A 22,617-nucleotide genomic window follows, 5' to 3' on the forward strand; every position below is an offset into this window, starting at 1 on the left:
TTGGCCACCTTTACTTGTCTTGGAGAAAGTGGTGGTTAACCGCCTCCCTGAAATGCTGCAGTCCATGTACACCACAGTGATGTTTGGACAACAATCCCCCTCTGGCCTCACAACCTTCCCTGTCTCTGTGATCCCCCTCCGGCTTCAGAAATTACATGTCCGTGGCATCAGATTTTTATTTGGATTCATTTTTGTTTAATAATCCCCCCCACCAAAAAAACAAAGTGAAATATTTCGCCCCCAAACAAATTTCTGTTGATTGACCTTTTGGAGAGGCTGACACATAGACGTTGCAGTATTTTATCTCAAATTGTACACGTGGAATGATGCAACTTTCTTTTAAACATTGCTAAAAAGGGAGGCAATGGCTTCATGGTATTCCTGCCAGATGAGTGACATGTGCAATGTTCCAAGAATTAGGGTTAGACTCCCAACATGATGGTGGCATTGGAATCCAATACAATCTAGAACGAAAAGGCGAATGATGACCATGAAACTATTGTCGATTGTTAGAAAACCCATCTGGTTCACTCATGTCCTGTAGGGAAGGAAACGGTCATCTTCACCTGGTCTGGCCTATATGCGACTCCAGACCCACAGCAATGTGGTTAACTCTCAACTGCCCTCAGGAAAAATACCTTAAAAACTGTAAACAAATACTCTGCAGGAATCACTTAAAAACTGGCTGTTCCCATTGGGACCATGTGAATTTCTGAACAGCCTGAACTAAAACTGAGTTTCAGCTTCACCTTCTGCCTGTCTCACATCAATCTGTTTACACCCAACTCCAAAACACTTTCATTGAGCCCAAGCAGCCCTCACAGTGCAGCCCTGTCATTTTCATTGTCTGCTCACACCTACACTGCCCTCAGCCTCCTGTGCAATTCCAATGCATCTCAATGGGAGCTCAGGGACATCATCTTATTTTTCAATCAGCTCTTTGTAACCCCAGAGTCAACATGGACCTCAGAAGTTTCTGAATGAACAGACAGTTGTCAGAATCTGGAACATTCCACCTGAAAAAGTACTGGAATTTGAGTTCAAAAGGACTTTTAATGGGAACTTTGCAGGAAATTGAAAATATGAAGTTTACAGGTTAACATCATGAAGTGGGTGATTGGGTCTAAATCTGAGAGTTCTTACAAAGAGACGAGGTGTAATTTGGATAAATCTGTGCTCCCTCTCAGACCAATATCTCCTTCCTCAGCTGCAGGGCCCAGAACAGAACACAAACCCAAAGGGTGATCCAACCACAAATTTGTACATCTTTCTGCTTAACAAAAATATAGGAGATATTTTCCCACAAACAGAACAAACCTTTCTCCTTCCACAGTTAAATGCCAATGATATTCAGATCCTGATGACTCTGCTGACTGCAAAAACTTGCTTTTGAGATCCCAGCCTCAATTATTCTGATTTAATATCCTATGAAATGAATTCACAAAACAAAACTCACAGCCAGTGCAGGAAGAATATAAAGACATACTTTTCTCTTGGCATGTGCTTGATGTGTAAATGCCTCTCTTCAAATCGTACATCCCCACCCCCTAGGAACCGACAATGTACCTTGCTCCTAATAAAGATGGCAGCCATAGTCCAGGACCTATCACCGCCTGAGGGCCGCAGCCATTTTCCCATCTGCTGCAAACGTGGCAAAGAGTTTCTAATTCAAATTTACAAACCACACAGAGTGTAATTAAAACTTACCAGTCTAAAGTAACTCATTATCTCCCTGTCTCCGAGGCCACTCTCTCCTTCCCTGTTTCTGCCTCCCACATTCACCAACTGCAGAGTCACGTGGCACTGCAGAGTTACTGGTGACGTGTCATCCCACTGGCCACGCCCCTCATTCACTCCCACTGTTTGGATGACCAGCTGGTTCCACTTCGTCCACCAGTCCCACCACCTTTTCCTATTGGTCCGAAGCTGCCACCAATCAGCTGGACCCCATTGTGAGGTCAGTTGTGGGATCCTCCCCCTGTCTGAATCAAACCCGGAAGGTGGATGGATGGTGTCAATCAGGAACAACAAGCAGGAGGTGCTGGGAAAGCTCAGCAGGTCTGGCAGCATCTGGGAACAGAAATCTGTCCAGTGGCCCTTCCTCAGAACCAATGGGAGCTGGGGAAATTAGAATCCTGACAGCGTGGAAACAGACGATTCAACCCAAAATTTCTACAGCTTCCCTCCGAATGGTATCCCACCCAGACCCATTCCCCTAGCCTATTACTGGATATTTCTCCTGACTAATGCACCTAACCTACACATCCCTGAGCATTATGGGAAATTTAGCTTGGCCAATACAATTAACCTGCAGATCTTTGTACTGCAAGAGATAGGGGTTAAAGAATAAGTGATAGGCAGGGACAGAACCCAAAGAGAGACCAGAATATTTGGAAAGATAAAGGAGTGGATTACGATCTGGCTGGGAGGGTGCATAGCTATTAATGGAGGGGACAGGAACCGGTGTCTGGCAGCATCTCAGTGGAGGTGGCGGAAATGGTGACTGATGATGAACGTTCTGCTGCAAAAACAGACCCCGAGCTTCCAGCTGCCTGTCACTTTAACACACGAGCCTGTTCCCTGGCCAACATCTCTGTCTCATGCTTACTGCAGTGTTCGAGTGAAGCCAGAACATACCAAATGGCCCCATATTTCAAGGATTGCAATTTCCCCTCCCATGTGGTCAATACCGTCCACTATATCTCCTCCACTTCCCGCACCTCTGCCTTTGAAACCCACACCTCCAACTGCAACAAGGATAGAACACCCCCCCCCCCCCAACACCTTACCTTTCACCCAGATACAACACATCATCCTCTGCCATTTCCACCAGCTACAATCAGACCGCACCAGATTCTTAAGGGGTTTGACAGAATAAATACTGATGTGTCTGAGGGTAAGTACTGAGAGGGGAGTTTCAAACCAGATTCTGAGTCAGTCACAGAATCACGGGTTCTGTTTCAGATTCGTCAAGCTTAAGGCAACACAGACACAGGTAAGGGGTTTCAGTAGCAATGGAGCTGGTGTGAGGAGGAGACAAGCAACGTTTAAGAGATTGTAATTCCTGGTGTTTGGGATTGTATAGATGTCTAATCAGAAGGTCAGCATCGCATCAGATACAACTGCAATATTGTGAAGAGTGTAGTTCTGCTGCATAGTTCCCAGTGAGAGGGAGAGGCTCAGCAGTAAGGGAAAGGAATTTGTCAGGCAATGGGTTTAACCACTACAATGTTTCATTGGAGGAAACTGCACCTAATCGAGTCGTGGGAATGTGGTAAGCAGTTTGGTAACTGAGTAACAGTGGAGTAATGGAGAGGGATGACGGGGAGGGAGAGCTGGGCATCGTCAGTGTACATGTGAAACCCAACATGGTGCTTTTGCACAATGTCACCTCCTGGCTGTATGTGGGGAGATACAGGAGGGGCCAGGGATAGATCCATGAGGGACACCAAATGCAAGGAATTCAGAAAGGAGAGGGAGAGTGGAGATGGAGCAGGATTTTGGGAGAGAAGGATAAAACCAGAAAAGACAGAACAAGGAACAAGATCTGTGAATCGGTGAAGGGTACTGATGATGAGGAGGAAAGAGTTGGAAAGTCTATAGTTTAGTGAAATTAGGGTAACAGTTCAAGATGAGCTCTGATAAGGCTTGACAAGAGACTGGAGAAGGTGTAAGTTTAGGACGAAAACCAGGAACACCATGTGAGGCAGTTTGGCTCGGCGGGCTAGTGGGAGGGAGGGAAGCAGCAGATCGGATTATCTCAGTCTTAGTGAGAGAGAAACTCCATGTGCTCCAAACTCTTGTTGTTGGAGGGAAGGATGGAGGAGACAGAATGATGGACAGTGTTTCACAAAGAAACAAAACCTGGGTAAATGATATTTAAAGTGAGTGAACAAACCTAGTGTATTTAACTTTTATCCAAAATATTAAAACAAACAACTGAAGTCCTGGTTCAAATCCCATCTTGGCAGATGGTGGAATCTGAATTCAAGAAAAAATAACTGGAATTAGGAATCTCCTGACCTCCATGGAACCATTGTCAATGGGGGAAAAAATCCTGCCAACCCGACAGTGGCCCAGCCAGCTACTCACTGTATTAATCACTGCAAAGTCTCAGCAAAGGAATGAAACTGGGTGGACCACTCGGCATCTAACAAGGCACCAGAAAATACAACCACAGAATCAGGCCGCTCGATGGTGCAATGTCCTCCAGACTTATATCTGGAGTTTGGTGTCAAAATGTGCAGAACTGTCTCACAGACCAATCAAGGAACAGCCTGACATACTCATACTCATGAAATCCACCCTTACAGACAATGACCAGACACCACCATCACCATCCCAAGATATTGAGATTGTGGTGATGGAAAAGCACAACAGGTCAGGCAGCATCCGAGGATAAGGAGAATCGACGTTTCGAGCCTAAGCCCTGCATCACCCTGACCTGCTGTGCTTTTCCAGCACCACACTCTCGACTCTGATCTCCAGCATCTGCGGTCTTCACTTTCTCCTGAAATCTCTGGATATGTCGTGTCCCACCGGCAGGACAGACCAGGCAGAGGTGGTGGCACAGACAGGGAGGATTTGCCCTCGGAGTACTCAGCATTGACTCCAGACACCAGGAAATCTCATGGCTCCTGCTGATTACCACGTACTGTCCTCCCTTGGCTGATGGATCACTTCTACTTCTTGTTGAACAACATTTGGAGGAAGCACTGAGGCAATAAAATGGTGTCAAACGTACTTTGGGTACAGGATTGCAATGCCCACAATTGAGACTAGCTCTGCAACAGAATTACTGACTGAGCTGGCCAGGTCCTAAAGGACATAGCTGCTCAACTGAGTCTGCAGCGGGTGGTGAGGGAACCAACAACAGGGAAAAACATACCTGATCTCATAGTTATGAATTGACCAGGAGCAGATACATCTATCCATGACAGCATCGGTAAGAGCGACCATCACACATTCCTTTTGGAGACAAGTCTTGGCTTAATGTTGAGAAAAACCTCCATTGTGTTGAGTGACACTATCACCGTTCTAAATGGGACAGACTTTGAAGAGATGTAGGATCTCAAACTGGATCTCTCTGAGGCACTGTGGGACATCAACAACAGCAGAACTGTACTCAAGCACAATCTGTAATCTCATGGGTTTGTAAACCTGCTCTCACCCATCACAATGGACAGGAAAGGAGGGCAGGCCATGAGCAGCACCAGACATACCTAAAAATGAAGGGCCAATCTGGTGAAGCTCCCAAACAGGACCATCTGCATTTCAAACAGCATCAGCAACAAGCAACAGAGCTAAGTGATGCTACATCCAATGGATCAGATCAGAGCTCTGCAGTTCTGCCACACCCAGTTGCGAACAGTGATGGACAATTAAACAACTCACTGGAGGAAGCATCACAGATATCCCCACCCTTACTGATGGAGGGGCCTCACACATCCATGCATCAGATAAGATAACAGCATTTGCAGCAATCTGCAGCCAGAAGTGCAAAGTTGGCTGATCCATCTCAGCCTTCTCCAGTGGTTTCCAACATCACAGATGCGAGTTTTAAGCCAGTTCTATTTGGTTTGAATAACATCAAGAAATGGTTTAGTCGTGCAAAGGCTATGGTCCCTGCCAATAATCTGGAAATAATACTGACGGCTTGTGCTCCAGAACCTTGGGCGGCACGGTGGCACAGTGGTTAGCACTGCTGCCTCACAGCACCTGAGACCCGGGTTCAATTCCCGACTCAGGTGACTGACTGTGTGGAGTTTGCACGTTCTCCCCGTGTCTGCGTGGGTTTCCTCCGGGTGCTTCGGTTTCCTCCCACAGTCCAAAGATGTGCGGGTGAGGTGAATTGGCCATGCTAAATTGCCCGTAGTGTTAGGTAAGGGGTAAATGTAGGGGTATGGGTGGGTTTCGCTTCGGCGGGTCGGTGTGGACTTGTTGGGCCGAAGGGCCTGTTTCCACACTGTAAGTCTAATCTAAAAAAAAACCTGTCACCCACCAAGCCACGTACCGCTCCAGCACTGGCATCTACCGACAATTTGGAACATTGCCCCGTCATGTTCAACCCAAAAACACAGGGCAATCCAACCCAGGCAATTTCCATCTATCAGTCCACACTAGAACAGCAGTAAAGTGATGGAAGTAGTCACCAACAGGGTTACCAAGCAGCAGCTGCTCAGCAACAGCCAGCTGAGTGACACTCATTTTAGGCTCCGCCAGTGCCACTCAGCTCCCGATGTTACCGCCTGATTCACAACCTGACAACCAGCTGAACCCCAGAGGTGAGGTGAGGGGGACAGCCCAGTCCCACTCCAATACCACTGGTTCTAGCTGATTCTACCCTTGTGTCAGCTCATATACTCTCATCCACCTTGTGTTATCTCCAGATTTCATTATCCAAACACACTCCTGGCCAGCTTCCCACATTCAACCTCCCGTAATCTCAAGAAAATCTAAAATGTCTGCTGCCCAAGTACTCCCTCGTACCAAAACTTGTTACATCAAAAGGCTCCTATTCATAATCAACAACATACAGCCACAGAGACATACAGCATGGAAACAGACACTTCAATCCAACCCGTCCATACCGACCAGATATCCCAACCTGATCTAGTCTCACCTGCCAGCATCCGGCCTACATCCCTCAATTTAAAATTCTCACCCTTGATGTAATTCCTGGCTGTGACCATCCCTAGCTCGGTGTATCTCACACCCTTTGAGACCTCGACAACCCATTCTGTTCGAGACTCCCAATGATCTGTTAATTCATTACCTCACCTGTGTGGCTGCTTTTACAGTTGCCAAAGCAACAAAGTCTGAAATTCGCAGCTAAAACCTCACAGGTCTGCTTTCCTCCTTTAAGACATTCCTCAAAAACCTGCTTATTTGGCAATGGTTTTGGTCACCTGACATAATATCATCCTTCTCTGGCCTTATATCTAAAGTTCCCAATAATATTTTTGTGAAATTATAAGCAGGATAATGAAACTGCAAACTGTTTTTGACTTGGACATTATCTTCAAATCATCACTGTTGCTGTAATGAATACTCTGTAATGTCTCTTACCCAACCACATTGTGGGAGCGCCTTCACCACACAAACTGCAGCTGTACAAGAAAGTCAAACATCACCCTCTCCACAGGCAACAGGGCTTTGGCATTAATCACTGGGATCTGTGGAAGGAGAAACACAGTTGATGTTTCAGGGAGTGCAAAATGGATTACAGGGAATGAAAATGGTGCAGAATTTGACAGTTAGAAATGGAAGGAAAATGCACTTGCTTATTGGCAAAAAGAATTCTTGACTGTTAAAGACTTTCCAGAAAAATATTAATAAGCAGCACATGGTCAGGGGCTGGGCGGCCGTGAAAAATTAACTTACAAAAATGTTGTAAAAATAATAGTTTTACAACAAAATTACACCCATTCTTCGAGACTGAGGAAGCTAGATATTGACAAAGTGGTCATGAGGGAGACCAGAGATGAAGCAGAACAGTATAAGCTGTTATGATCGCAAAGTCATAGAGATGTATAGCACCGACAAAGACACTTCAGACTAACTCATCCATGCCAACCAGGTATCCAAACCTAATCTATTCCCATTTGCCAGCACTTGGCCCATATCCCTGTAAACGCTTCCTAATCATATCATGTGTCTATTTAAATGCCTTTAACATGTTTTAATTGTACTAGCCTCCACCACTTCCTCTGGCAGCTCATTCCACCCACTGCATGAAAGAGTTGTCCTTTAGGCCCCTTTGAAATTTTATCCGTTCACACTAAAGCAATGCCCTCTACATCTGGACACCACCACTCCAGGGAAAACACATTGTTCATTTACTCTATTCATGCCCCTCATGATTGTATAAACCCCCATAACATCACAGCTCAGCCTATGGCACTCCAGGGAAAACAGCCCAGCCTCCAACCTCAAATCCTCCAACACTAACAACATTCTTGGAAGTCTTTTTTGAAACCTTTCAAGTTTCACAGCACCCTTCTGATAGGAGGCAGACCAGAACTGCACACAATATTCCAAAAGTGGCCAAACGCATGTCCTGTACAGCAACATGACCTCCCACATCCTATACTCAACGCTCGAACCAATAAAGGAAAATATACTGAACACATTCTTCATCATCCTATCTGCCTGCAACTTGACAGGCAAGGACTGTGAACCTGCAGACCAAGTGTCTTTGTTCCGCAAACATCTCCAGGGCCTTGCCATTCAGTGTATAAGTCCTGCCCTGATTTGCTTTCCCAAAATGCAGCACCTCACATTTATCTAAATTAAACCCCATCTGATCAATATCTCATTGTAATCTGAGGTAACCTTCTTCATTATCCACAATACCTCCAATTTTGTATGACCTTCAAACTCATTTACGATATCAAATCATTTAAATGAATGATGAAACAAATCCAGAAATAAACATCCATTTCTCTGGGTTTGAATGTGCTCTGTGTAAATCCTGCCCAATGACTCTGTACCAGGGGAAGGCTGCACATGCGCCTGGCCGCACCTTGCCCCCATCAAAGCTGGCGGCTCCGCACGTGTCCACTGAATTCTTGCCCCAAATAAAGATGGCGGCGCGCACTCATGCCTGCAGCCACACTGAGGCAATTCCCCGTTTACTGAAAACACGAGACTGGGACGTTCAAATTTGTGTTTTCCGATGTGCACATTGTATTTGTAAAACCTCTCCGCTCATACAGAATCTCTCTCACCTCCTGCGGTTCCACAGACAGCCTTGATGTTTGCGGGTACCTATTCTCTGCCTGGTTACTCGTTTGTCCTTAGTGTATTTGTACAATCACTTTGGATTCTCCTTACAACTATTTCCTAAAGCTATCTCATGACCCCTTTTTGCCCCTCCTGGTTTTCCTCGAGTATACTCCTACTGCCCCTATACTCCTCTAGGAATTCACACAAACACAGCTCTCTGTACCTGCCATATGTCTCCTTCATTTGTTTTTGTCCAGGCCCTCAATTTTTTTCGACAGGCAGCATTCTCTACACCTCCCAGCCTTGGCCTTAACAGGAACATACTGTCTATATACTCTCATTGTCGCAGGCCTATGGAGGCAATAGCAGATGAGGACAGAGAAGCAATCATTCTCAGTAAAGAGGCAATGTTGGGAAAGATAACAGCCTAAAGGTAGATGGGTCTCCTGGCCCTGATGGAATGCATCCCAGGGACTAAAGAAAATGGGGGTGGGGGGCAGGTGGGGGGAAATAACAAATAGACTCGTGATAATTCACTAAAATTTGTTGGATTCTGGGATGGTTTTGACAGACGGGAAGCTGCAAATGTGGTGCCACTATTTTTCAAAAAGGACCTGTTAGCTTAACTTCTGTAGTGGAGAAAATGCTTGAATCTCTCAAGGAAGTAGTGGTGAGATATCTGGGTAGAGATATCATTTCGCAGACACAGCATGGATTCATGAAAGGCCGGTCATGTCTAACGCATTTACTGGAATTATTTGAGGATACAACGAGCACGTTGGACAAGGGGGAACCAGTGGAGGTGGTGTACCTGGATTTCCAGAAGGTATTCGATAAGTTGCCACACAAAGGGCTGCTGTATAAGGTAAAGATGCACAGCACTATCGGTAATTATCATTGATACAGGATCGGCTAACCAACATAAAATAAAGAATGGGGATAAATGGGTGTTTGGATTAGTGTTGGCACTACAACTGTTTGCAATTTACACAAATGTTTTGGAGTTGAGGACCAAGTGTACGGCGTCAGAGTTCACATTTGATACGAAGATGAGTAAAGCAATGTCTGCAGAGGCCACTAAGCCTGCACAGGGATACAGATAGGTTAAATAAGTGGGTAAGGATCTGGCAGATGGAGTTAAATGTTGGGATACGTGAGGTCATCCATTTTGGTCGGGCTAACAGCAAACTGGATGACGAAATGATGAAAACTTGCAGCATGCCGCTGAACAGACGGAGCTGGGTGTCCTTATGCATGAATCACAGGAAGTTGGTTTGCAGGTGCAGCAGGTAATTAAGGCAGTGAAGAGAATATTGTCCTTCATTGCTAGAGGGATGGTTATGCTGCAGCTGTACAGGGTGTTGGGGAGGCCACACCTGGAGTACTGTGTACAGGTTTAGTCCCCTTACATTAGCAAGGATGTACTGGCACTGGAGGGAGTACAGAGGAGGGTCACTAGTTTGAGTTGGGAGTTGAGAGGATTGGTGTATGTGGAGTGATTGAGAAAACTGGTTCTATACTCATTGTAATTTGGAAGACTGGGAGGCTGCAGACGAAAAAATAAAATTATGAAGAAATTAGATAAGAGAGAAGCAGGGAGGCTATTTCCACTGTGGGTGGGTCAAACTACAGAGCATTACCTCAAAATAAGGGGGAGCAGATTTAGGACTGAGTTCAGGAGGAGCTTCTTCAGCGAAAGGGCTGTGAATCTGTCAAATTCCCTGCTGAGTGCAACATTTGACGTTATCAACTTGAATGCCTTTAAGGCAAAATGTAGATTTGTGAACAGGAAAGGAATTAAGGGTTTTGGGAGAGAGCAGGAAAGTGGAGCTGAGGCCATGAAAAGATCAGCCCTGATCTTATTGAATGGCAGAGCAGGCTGGAGGGGCCAAATGAAAGTTCTTGCCTTGTGCCATCAAAATTGACCTTTATCCAATTCAGAACCTTAACTTTTAGATCTGGTATATTATTTTCTGTAACTATTTTAAAACTAGTAGAATTATCAGAGAATCCCAAGTGTGGAAGCAGGTCATTCAGCCCATCAGATTGATACTGACCCTGAGAGCCTCCTAACCTCCCCCGTAACATTGCATTTCCCAGGGCCACCCAACCTACACATCCCTGAACACTGTGGGCAATTCAGCCTGGAAAATCCATCGAACCTGCACATCCTTGGACTGTGGGAGGGAACCTGAGAACCCAGACGAAATTCATGCAGAAAACCCCAATAAGGTGATCATCCCTTTCCCATTTCCCAGTTCCACCTAAAAACTTCACTGGGCGTACTCCCAGGAATATCCTGCCTAAGCAAAAACATAATGCTTTCTATTCTTTCTTGTCCTGCTTTCTATTCTTCCTATAGCATCTATACCCTGGAAGATTGAGCTGCTAGGCCTATCCATCAGATTGATGCCTCTGCAATTGCTATAATATCCCAGTGCCATGTTCAAAACTATACCCTGAGCTCATCTGCCTTTCCTGTCAGGCCTCTTGTATTGAAGTAACTGCTCGGTCCAACTTCATTCTGTGCCTTGCCCTTGCCTGCCTTGACTATTTGTCTTCTGAACTGTACCAGTCTCAGACATACCTCTTTTCTCACTATCATCTTGGGTTAACACCCACTCCCTCACTGGTTTAATGCCTCCCGAGTATCACGAGCAAGTCTCCCTGCCTAGATATTAGATACCTTCCAGTTCAAGTACAATCCATCCTTCTTATGCAGGTCAACTCTACTCCAGAGGAGGCCACAATGATCCAAAAAATGTGAATCCTTTTCCCCTGCACCAGCTCCTTAGCCACTCATTGAGCACCTCCTCCTCTGTAATATGGACATTTTTCAAGATGTCACCATTTATTTCCCCTTATTCTATATCTCCCATGTACTTCTTCACAGTAAACACTGATGCAAAATACTGATTTTCTATCTCGCCCATTGCCTGCAGCTCCACACAATGGCTGCCTTGCCGATCTTTGAGGGTCTCTATTTTATCGCTAGTTAGCGTTTTGTTCTTCATGTATTTATAAAAGTCCTTTGGATTATCCTTAAACCTATTCACCAAAGCTATCTCACGTCCTTTTTTTGCCTCCTGATTTCCCTCTTAATTATACTCCTACTGCCTTTATACTCAAAATTTCTTTTGGATCGGAATAAATGCAAAGTATAACATCCTGACAAAACAAACGAGGGCAGGACTTACACTCAATAAAAGTAGGGCAGTGAGTAGTGATATGGGAACAAAGAGACCAAGGGCTTCATGTCTTTGAAGTTTGTGTTATATGTAGACAGGTGCTTAGCACACTTACCTTCATTGCTCAGACATTGGAGTACAGGAGTTGGGACGTTATGTTGAGGATGTACAGGATGTTGGGGAGGCATCTTCTGGAATACTCTGTCCAGTTCTGGTTGTGCTGTTATAGGAAGGATATTATTAAATTAGAGCAGGTTCAGAAGAGATTTACCAGCATGTTGCCATGAATGGAGGGATTGTGTTCTAAGGAGAGGCTGGATAGGCTGGGAATTTTTTCATTGGTGTGCACGAGGTTGAGGGGTGACCTTATTAGAGGTTTATAAAATCAGAAAGAGTGTAGATAAGGTGAATAGCCAGGGGAGAGGGGGATTCAAAACTCGGGTGCATTCATTTTGAGAAGAAATGAGAAAGATTTGAGAAAAGACATTAGGGTTTTTAAAAAAATTACATGTGTGAAATGAACTTCCAGAGGAAGTGGTAGCTGTGAATACAATTACGATATTTAAAAGACATTCAGATAAGGACACAAATAGGAAATATTTGGATGGATGTGGATCAAGCGAACGCAGGTACAATTAGTTCAGTTTGGAATTATGGTCGGCATGGACTGGTTGTACCGCAGGGCCTGTTTCCTTGCTGTATAACATTATGATTCTAATCCTCACTATCTCCAAATTCCTCCATCCTCAAATCTCCCGATCACTGTCACCTCATCCACCCTTACAACTTTTCCTTATTCATATAATTCCTCTCCAGCCACAGAATGCTCCCTATCTCATGTCCTCCAGTTTCTCAAATCTCTGCGATATGTGCCTTTCTTTAGTTCCAGCCTTGAGGATGTCCTCATTCACTCCGATTGGTTGGAGGACAAACTGGTACGACCTGGTCCTCCAGTACTGCACTCTGTCCCCTATTAGGCTGCACTGACATCAATCATCCGGGGCCCATTGTGAGGTGAGTGGTGGGATCCTCCGTCTCTCTGCCCTTGGATGAGCTTCATCATTCACAATCAATAGGGCAGTATCACAGAGCACAGGGGGTGGGGGCTATTCTGTCTTCTGTAAACCCAATATCCATTTCTGCAGCATACTACTGCTCACAGGCCTCCAGTCCACAAAGCAACCCTCTTTCAACACCCTCTGCCTCCTACCTTCAAGCTAGTTTTGTATCCAAATGGCGAGTTCTCCCAACATTTCATGTTATCTAACTCTGCTAACTAGTCTGCTTTGTGGAACATCATTCAGTGTCCATATAGACAACGTCCACAATCTGCCTTCATCAATCATCTTTGTCAGGTCTTCAAAAAAACTCAATCAAGTTAGAGAGAGAGAATTTCCCACACAGAAAGCCATGTTAACTATCCCTAATCATTCCTCGTCTTTCCAAATACATGTAAATCCTGTCCCTCAGAATCCATTCCAACAACTTGCCTGCCACTGACTTCAGGCTCACTGTTCTCTTGTCCCCTGGCCATTCCTTACCACCTTTTTAAATGGTGGCACAGGTCTTCCAGCACCTCACATGTCACCAATGACAATATAAATACCTCAAGGAGGGGCACTGCCATCATTTTCTTAGCTTTCCACAAATCTCTGGGATACACCTTAACAGGTCCCAGGGATTTATTCATCTTGCTACGATTTAAGATATCCAGTACTACCTCCTCTGTAATATGACCAGAAGCCAAGCAGCACTGGACAATTCATTTACAGAAAGATCTGTGAATGTAATAATAAAATACTAAACAGAGCAAAATTACACACAAGACACGGAGGAAGCTAGATAATGAACAAGTGGACATCAAGGAGACCAGAGGCGAACCAGAGCAGTGCTCACTTTTATGATCCTACAGTTAGAGATGTCTAGCACTGAAACAGATTCTTCAGTCCAACCAGTCTATGCCAACCAGATATTCGAACCTAATCTATTTCCATTTGCCAGCACTTGGCCGCCATCCCTCTGAACCCTTCCTATTCAAATGCCTTTGAAATGTTACAACTTTGGTTGCCCTTTAGGCTCCTGTTGAATTTTCCTAAATCTATTTTTCCTAAATCACACCCTAAATCTATATCCTCTAGATGTGGGCTCCACCACCCCAGGGTCTATTGCCTATTTACGCCCCTCACGATTATATAAACTTCTTCAGCAGCACACCTCAGCCTATTACACTCCAGGGAAAATGGCCCCAGCCTATTATGCCTCTCCCTGCAACTCAAATCCTCCAACCCTGGCAACATCCTTGAAAATCAATTCTCAAACCTTTCAAGTTTCAATGCCTCCTCCTGATAAGAGGGAGATCAGAATTGCACACAATATTCCAATAGTGGCCTAACCAATGTCCTGTCCAGCTCCCTAAATCAGCACTCTGACCAATAAAGGGAAGCATACCAAATGCCTTCTTCACTGTCCTGTGACTCTACTTTCAAGGAAGTGTGAACCTGCATTCCAAGGTCTCTTTGTGCAGCAAGACTCCCCAAGACCATACAATTCAGTGTGCGAGTCCTGCTCTGATTTGCTTTTCTAAAATGCAGCACCTCACATTTATCTAAATTAAACCCTATCTGCCACTCCGCAGCCCATTGGTCCATCTGATCAATCTCCCATTGTATTCTGAGACAGCCTTTATCACTGTCCACAATACCAACAATTTTGGTCTCACCTGCAAACTTACTAACTGTACCGCCTCTATTCACATCCAAATCACTTAAATTAATGACGAAACAAATCCAGAGGAAAAAAAACCATTTCCCTGGTTTTGAATGTGCTCTGTGTAAATCCTGCCCTATGACTCTTTATCAGGGAGAGCTGCACATACTCCCCTCTGAACCTGGCCCCCTACAAAGCGGCATGGTGGCACAGTGGTTAGCACTGCTGCCTCACAGCGCCTCAGACCCGGGTTCAATTCCCGACTCAGGCGACTGACTGTGTGGAGTTTGCACGTTCTCCCCGTGTCTGCGTGGGTTTCCTCCGGGTGCTCTGGTTTCCTCCCACAGTCCAAAGATGTGTGGGTCTGGTGAATTGGCCATGCTAAATTGCCCATAGTGTTAGGTAGGGGTATGGGTGGATTGCGCTTCGGCGGGTCGGTGTGGACTTGTTGGGCTGAAGGGCCTATTTCCACACTGTAAGTCTAATCGAAAAAAAATTGTCATTAATGATTTTGAATATAAGAAAAATGTATAGCGTGAGATGTTTTAATCAATGGAATTATCACTAATGTTTTTACATGTAAAAATAATGTATAAATATTAGTGCTGTAAAATCTTCCGTGGCGATTCTTCCGAAGCTCCTTTTGGAAGCCGCCCAAACTTGAAAGTTTGAAATAAACATCAATTGCTCATTTGTGTGTCTCGCAGCATTTCGATTTGCCACGGGAAAAGCGGTAGCCGGAGGGGATGAGGGCTGGTGCTGTCAGCTTGGAGTTCGCCTCCTAGGACGGGACCTTGTGGACAGTCTCCCTTGAAGTCAAGGGTTAAAGGACAGTCCGCGGTCGGCAGAGCGTGGGGGCAGAACTCGGTTGATCTGAACCATAGCCCTAGTGTAGAATAGTTAGCCGAGTGTCAGGGACTATTCTCCGGAGATTTAGAATACCTAGACAGAATTCACTTATAACAAATTTGGGGGCTCGTTTCCGGGATCTTAAAAGAACTCCCACGGGAGGCTCTGAATGATTCCGGGACACTGTGACACACACAGATATTTGAGCAAACGATGTGAATAGGAAGCGCTTATAATAAAGTAAAAGGTTGAAGTTTTGATAAGGTAACAGGTTGGTCAGCCAGAGAGACAAAGGTCAGGAAGGTCGGGAGCCTTCAATAAATCCTGCCGCCAGGTAAGATCATTCCAGTGCACAGAGCAGAAAGCAATGAGAGGGCTCCAAACATCAGCTAAGAAGACATGACATTTATATAGTGCTGAAGGCAGAGCACAGTACAGACACACTAAAGGCGCAATCACCACCTTTAATTTAAGTTTTGTTGTACTGAGACAGTATCAGGAGTTCCCCTTTTTCAATTCAGGCACGTGCTGTCTTGGTGAGCACCAGGACAATTCTGGGGACAACAGGCCTGCAATGAGAGGGTAGTAATACTGCCTGGGATCTTTCTGTTCCCTATTCCCTCTCCAACACTGTATCTATGGCTTGTCTTTTGGACCAGTGTCTTCAATCATTCTAATTCCTATCACAGTTCCTATCTCGATCATCTCCTCCCCCTCACCAATTATTTCACATATTTGAAACCTTCAGTCCAGATGACCATCCATATCGCTGTAACTTGCTTCAGTCTCTACAACATGCCTTGTCTCGATAGTCTCCTCCTCCAACAACTGGAGATATAGGGACTGTTTCTGTGCGGCATGACTCTTCGGTTGAGGTTTCTGAAATGGAATGACTCGCATTTGTCTGTGTTTGGCCCATATCCCTTCAAATCTTTTCCACACCGTGTACCTGCCCAATTGTCTTTTTCATGTTGTAATTGTACTTGTTTTTAACATTTCCTCTGGCAGTCCATTCCATCCTCTGTGGATAATGTTGCCCCCAAGCTCCATCTTTAAATCCTTGCTCTCTCACCTCACGTTTATGCCTCTAGCTTTGGACTCACCTACCCTTGGCTGTTCACCTTACCTAGGCCCTACATTGTTTCATAAACCTTTATAAGGTCAACCCGTGGCCTCCTCTGCCTGGGGGAAATATTGACAACAATGTTACAAATATGTCCAACTCATGTACTCAATGCTCTGACCAATGAAGACAAGTGTGCCAAATGCCGCTTTCCCCTTCCTGTCCCCCTGTGATGCAAGTACAAGAAACAATGTAACTGCACCCCTTCGGCTCTCTCTGTCCAGGACCCCACCATTAACTGTATTAGTCCTCCCTGGTTTGTCTGAACTAAATCCAACACCTGAATGCAACTCCATCTTCCATTCCTTAGCCCACTGGCCCAGTTGATTAACATTCCCTTCAATAACTATATTCCCTGCCCATTCTTCCACTAATCTTGGTATTCAAAAACATACTAATCGGGACTCCTATATTTTCACTCAAATTGTTTACATAAATGGTGCACGACAGTGGTACCAGCACCAATCCTTACAGTACACCGCTGGTCAGAGGCCTCCAGTCTAAACAACAACCCCCTCCCACCACACTCTGTCTCCCACTGTCATCCCATTGTATATCCCATTGCTGGCTAGCTCTCCCTGACCCCTTGTGACCTACCGTTACTAATCAATGTATCTTGCTACACCCTGACCAAGGGTTTGTTGAAGCCAGAAACAACATCTGTTGCTCTGCCTTCATCTGCCTTCTTGGTCACATCTTGAACAAACTCCAGTCAAGTTTGTGAGACATGTTTTCCCATGCACAAAGCCATGCTGGCTGTCCGTAATCAGTCCTTATCTTTCCAAATGCATGTAAGTCCTACCTCTCAGAATGACCTCCAACAACTGACCCTCCGAGCAGAGCGCTTTAGGGAACATCTCTGGTACACCCGCACCAATCAACCACACCGCCCGGTGGCCCAACATTTCAACTCCCCCTCCCACTCAGCCGAGGACATGGAGGTCCTGGGCCTCTTTCCCTGCCGCTCCCTCACCACCCGACACCTGGAGGAAGAACGCCTCGCCTTCCGCCTCGGAACACTTCAACCCCAGGGCATCAATGTGGACTTCAACAGTTTCCTCAATTCCCTTCCACACACTTCACCCCAGTTCCAAACTTCCAGCTCAGCACCATCCCCATGACTTGTCCTACCTGCCTATCTTCTTTTCGACCTATCCACTCCACCCTCCTCCGACCTATCACCTTCACCCCCTCCCCCACTCACCTATTGTACTCTATGCTATTTTCTCCCCACCCCCACCCTCAGGCTCTCTGCCTGTATTCCTGATGAAGTGCTTTTGCCCGAAACGTTGATTTTACTGCTTCTCGGATGCTGTCTGAACTGCTGTGCGTTTCCAGCACCACTACTCCAGAATCTGGTTTCCAACATCTGCAGTCATTGTTTTTACCCTGTTTTTACCAACAACTGACCCACCCTGATGTCTTGCTCATCAGTCTGTAATTCCCTGGCTTTCTCTTGCAGCCTTTCTTAATGAGATAACATTATGATCCTAGTCAGAGAGTCATACGCACTGTTTGGTAAACGCTAACCATACTCTAAAACTGATCTCGTCCCACCTGCCTGTTCCTGGATCATATCCCTTCAAACCTTTCCTATTCCTGTACTAATCCCAATGTCTTTTTAACATTGTAATTGTCCCCATGTTCACCCCTTCCTTGGGAAGTTCATTCAAACACAACCCACCCTCTGTGTAACAACGTGCCCCTCATGTCTTTTTTTTAAATGTCTGTCCTCTAAACTTAAAAAAAATGTAGTGCCTTGTCTTGAAACTCCCCTCTCCATGGGAAAAGACAACTCCCATTAACTCTATCTATCCCCCTCATTATTTTATAAACTTCTATGAGGTCATCTGTCAACATTCAGGTTTCAGTGAAAAAATACCAACCTATCCAGCCTTTCTTTATAACTGAAACGCTCCATTCCCATCCACATCCAAGTAAATCTCATCTGAACCCTCTGCAGCTTAATAATATCCTTCTTATAACTGGACACTATTCCAGAAGAGGACTCGCCAATGGCCTGTATAATCTCAATGCGACTTCCCAACTCCTATATCCAAAGGACTGAGCAATGAAAACAAGTGTAGCTAGCAAGTTTTTTTTTAACCGCCCTGTCTCTCCGTGTTGCAAACTTCAAAGAATTATGTACCTGAACCCTGAGTTCTACAACACACTACCGAAGGTCCTACCATTAATTGTATAAGCCCTGCCCGTGTTTGTTGTACCAAATGCATACCCTCGCATTTATTCAGTTTAAACTCCATCGACAGTTTTTCAGCCATTCACGCATTTCATCAGCATCCCTTTGAAATCTTAGAAAACCTTCTTCACTGTCAACAATGCCACCCTCCAGTCTACCAGCCAATCACACGTCGCAATCTATCATACAAATATCTCTGTTAGGGGCCCTACAATTTCTTCACCAGCTTCCCACAGTGTCCTGAGGTACATTTGATCAGGTCCGTGGGATTTATCTACCTTTGTGTTTTAAAACCTCCAACACCTCCTCTTCTATAATGTGGAATCATTTCAAGATATTGAGTCATTGAGGCGTATAGCACAGAAACAGATCCTTTGGAACAACTCCTGCATGACGTTTCTAGTCACATTTGCCAGAATTTTGCCAATATCCCTCTAAACCCTTCCTATTCATATACCCATGAACATGCCTTTTAAATGTATTTCTATCACCCTCCACTATTTCCTCTGGCAGCTTATTCCATACACTGCCGGAACCAGTTGTCCTTTAGGTCCCTTTAAAAAGTTCCTCTCGCACTTTAAAGCTATGTCCTGTCGTTTGGGAATCCCCCAGCCTGGGGAAAAGACCTTGTCTATTGACCCTATCAATGATCATCATGATTTTAAACACCTTTATCAGTTAACTTCTCAGCTTCCCATATTCAAGTGAATTCAGCCTCAGCTTATTCAGCATTTCCCTGTTGCACAAACCTACCAACTCTGGCAACATTTTTTTAACCCTTTCACGTTCCACAACATCCTTTCTGTGGCATTGAGACCGGAATTGCACACAGTATTCCAATAGTAGTTGGGCCAAACACAGTTTAGTTCCCTGAGCTCCCCAGTATTTCGCCACAGTAAGCTCCAAAGTGAAATATTTGTTTAGAATCTTATAATTTCACACACCGTTGGCTTCATTGATCATTAAGGATACTGGTTTTGTCCCTTGCTCTTCTTTTGCTCTTAATACAGTTGTAGAATCTCTTTCAATTCTCCTTAACTTTTTCTGCCAAAGCTATCTCATGTCCCATTTTTGCATTCCTGACTTCCATCCAAAGTGTACTTCTACAGTCCCGATGCTCCTGAAGGGATTCCCTTGAGTCCGCCAGTTATATCTGACATGTGCCCCCTTTTTTCTTGACCAGAGCCTCGAAACTCAGCCAATGTTTCCTAATTCTGTCAGCATTGAGCTGCACACTAACAGGAACATGCTGGCGCTGAACATTCCTTTCAGCTCGGTTTTAAGATATTCCTCCTTGCCAGACTTCCCTTTACCTGCAAATAGCCTCCCCATATCAACTTTAAAAATTCCTATCTAATACTATCTTGCTCCATTGTATAACTTGAACTTGTGGACCAGGCCTGTCCTTTTCCATCGCTACTTTCAAACTAATACAATTGTGGTGACTTTCCAAAGGGCTCCCCTACTAACCCCTCAGTCCCGTTCCCGACCTTGTTTCCCAAGGGGAGGTCAGGTTTAGTCCCATTCTCCAGTTGGGCCATTTACATAATGACTGGGAGTTTTCGGAACACACTTTACAAATTCCTTCCATCCAAATGCTTAACTCAATAGCATTCCCAGTCCAAGTTTGGAAAGGTTCAGATCCCCTACCCTTACAAAGCTATTATTCTAACAGGTATCTGAGATTGCCTGACGCATTTGCTCGTTCATCTCCCATTGCCTATTGCTGTAGTACGACCGTAGCAAACTGATGACCAATTTCTATTTCTCAATTCCACCAATATTGCTTAGCTGGGCGATCCTGCATGAATACTCCCTCTAGGTACTGCTGGGACTTTCCCCCAATCAAAACCACCAGCTCTCCTCCTGTTTTGCCTCCTGTTCCATCCTTCCTGCAGCATCTGTCCCCTGGAACATTGAGCTGCTGGTCCTGTCGCTCCCTCAGCTATGTTTCTGTATTACCTATGGTATCCCAGTCCCATGTTTCCATCCATCCTCTGGGTTTATCTGCCTTATCAGTCCGGCCCTTTGCATTGAAATAAATGCAGTTTAATCCACAAGTTTTCCTTCACTGTCTGCTATGTTCTTGCCTGCCTTGTCTATTTATATTGTTCTCTTGAACATCTGTACCAGCCTCAAATTTCTTTCTGGCCTTACGACTGCTATGGGTCCCACACCCCTGCCAGACGAGTTCAAATCCCCCTCCTGCTCCCAGTTCAGGTGTCTTCCCCACCCTGTCTCCGTGTGCTGACACCTTCAGACATTCAGACATCCAGGGACTTGTCCACCAAGGTCCATGTGTTCCTCAGTATTCCAGGAGAACCTACAACTCATGATGGATATCGTTCACTTATTAAACTTCCAACAGTGATCAGAAGTAAACTCCATCTGCCATTACTCGGCTCAGTTTATCATCTGATCGATATCAGACTACAGCCTGAGACCATCCCCCTCACGGTTGACCACACCCTCACCTTTCATGTCATCTGCAAACCTACTAATGATACCTTCTCCTTTCGCATCCGAGATATTAATGTACATAATAACCAGTAATCTCTCCTGTAGAGATCCCTGTGGTACACCCGCTGGACAAAGGCTTCCAATCGTGAAAGACACCCTCCACCAATTGTGGATCCAATTTGACAACTTGCCTTGGATCCCATGGGCTCTTCCCTTTTGGACCAGCCTTCCATGTGGGACCTTGTCAAAGACCTTAAAAACTCCATGTAAACCACATCATCTGCACTGGCGTTATCAATATCAGAGGACAGTCCTCTACCAAATCCATACAGACAATCCCGAATGTATTCCTGTCCTTTGGAATGTTGATTCATCGTGTCCCTCAGAATTGTTCCCAGTAATTTCCCTCCCCCCTGCTGTCAGACTATCTGCTCTGTAATTACCTGGCCTATCACTGCTGCTCTTGAACAAAGGAACCACATTAGCGTTCTCCAGGCGTTCAGCACTTCACCTGTGGCCAGCAATCTGTTCCTTTCCCTGCCATTACAGCCTGGGATATACTTTATTGTTACTGGGAATTTCTCCACCTATTTGCCTGTGAATACATTTAATACCTCCTTCTCATTGATCTTAATATGTTCCAGAACCTCACCATCCCAACTGAAATCCTCGGCTACAATGTCTCTCTCCTGTATGAATACAGATGGGAAGTATTCATTGAAGACCTCACCTACTTCCTTTGGCTCTATGCACTGTTTTTACCCTTTAGTTTTTAACAGGCCCCAGTGTTTAGTTGGGAATCCTCTTACTCTAACTGTACTTATTAAGTATCTTGTGCCTTACCCTTAACATTATCTGCTAAGGATAATTTGTGAACATTGTGTGCCTGCTCATTTTTTAAGGCCCAACCCCGCCCCCAGCTTTCTATCTTATGCCTTTGTTATCCATTATTGTTAGCGTTACCCACCTTTTGTTCACCCTGTAACCACATCTCTCTGGTGTCTAAATCATTTTCATCTCTGTCTCACAAATCCAGCTCCTTATTGAAGAGACTTTGTCTATGCGGAAAAGAAAAATTCTGTCCTCTTTTCCACAATTTCCTATCAGAAACCAATTCGCTGATGTAGAGTTCTAGTTAAACCTTATCCCATCCTGTTCCTTTCTGCTTGTCTTCAGCCACGTCCCCATGGTGGTCCAATGCATCACCTTTTCTATTTGGATTTGGAAAACACTTTGCTGTGGGTATGTCGTGCAGACCAGGTGAGGATGGGCAGATGTCCTTCTGGAAAGGACAAGTGTTTGGGTTTTTTGTAGTCAGCAATGGTTTCATACATATTGATGGATTGTTAATTATAACATTTGAT

The sequence above is a fragment of the Hemiscyllium ocellatum genome, chromosome 13, assembly GCF_020745735.1.
Source record: "Hemiscyllium ocellatum isolate sHemOce1 chromosome 13, sHemOce1.pat.X.cur, whole genome shotgun sequence".
Taxonomy (NCBI): Eukaryota; Metazoa; Chordata; class Chondrichthyes; order Orectolobiformes; family Hemiscylliidae; genus Hemiscyllium; species Hemiscyllium ocellatum.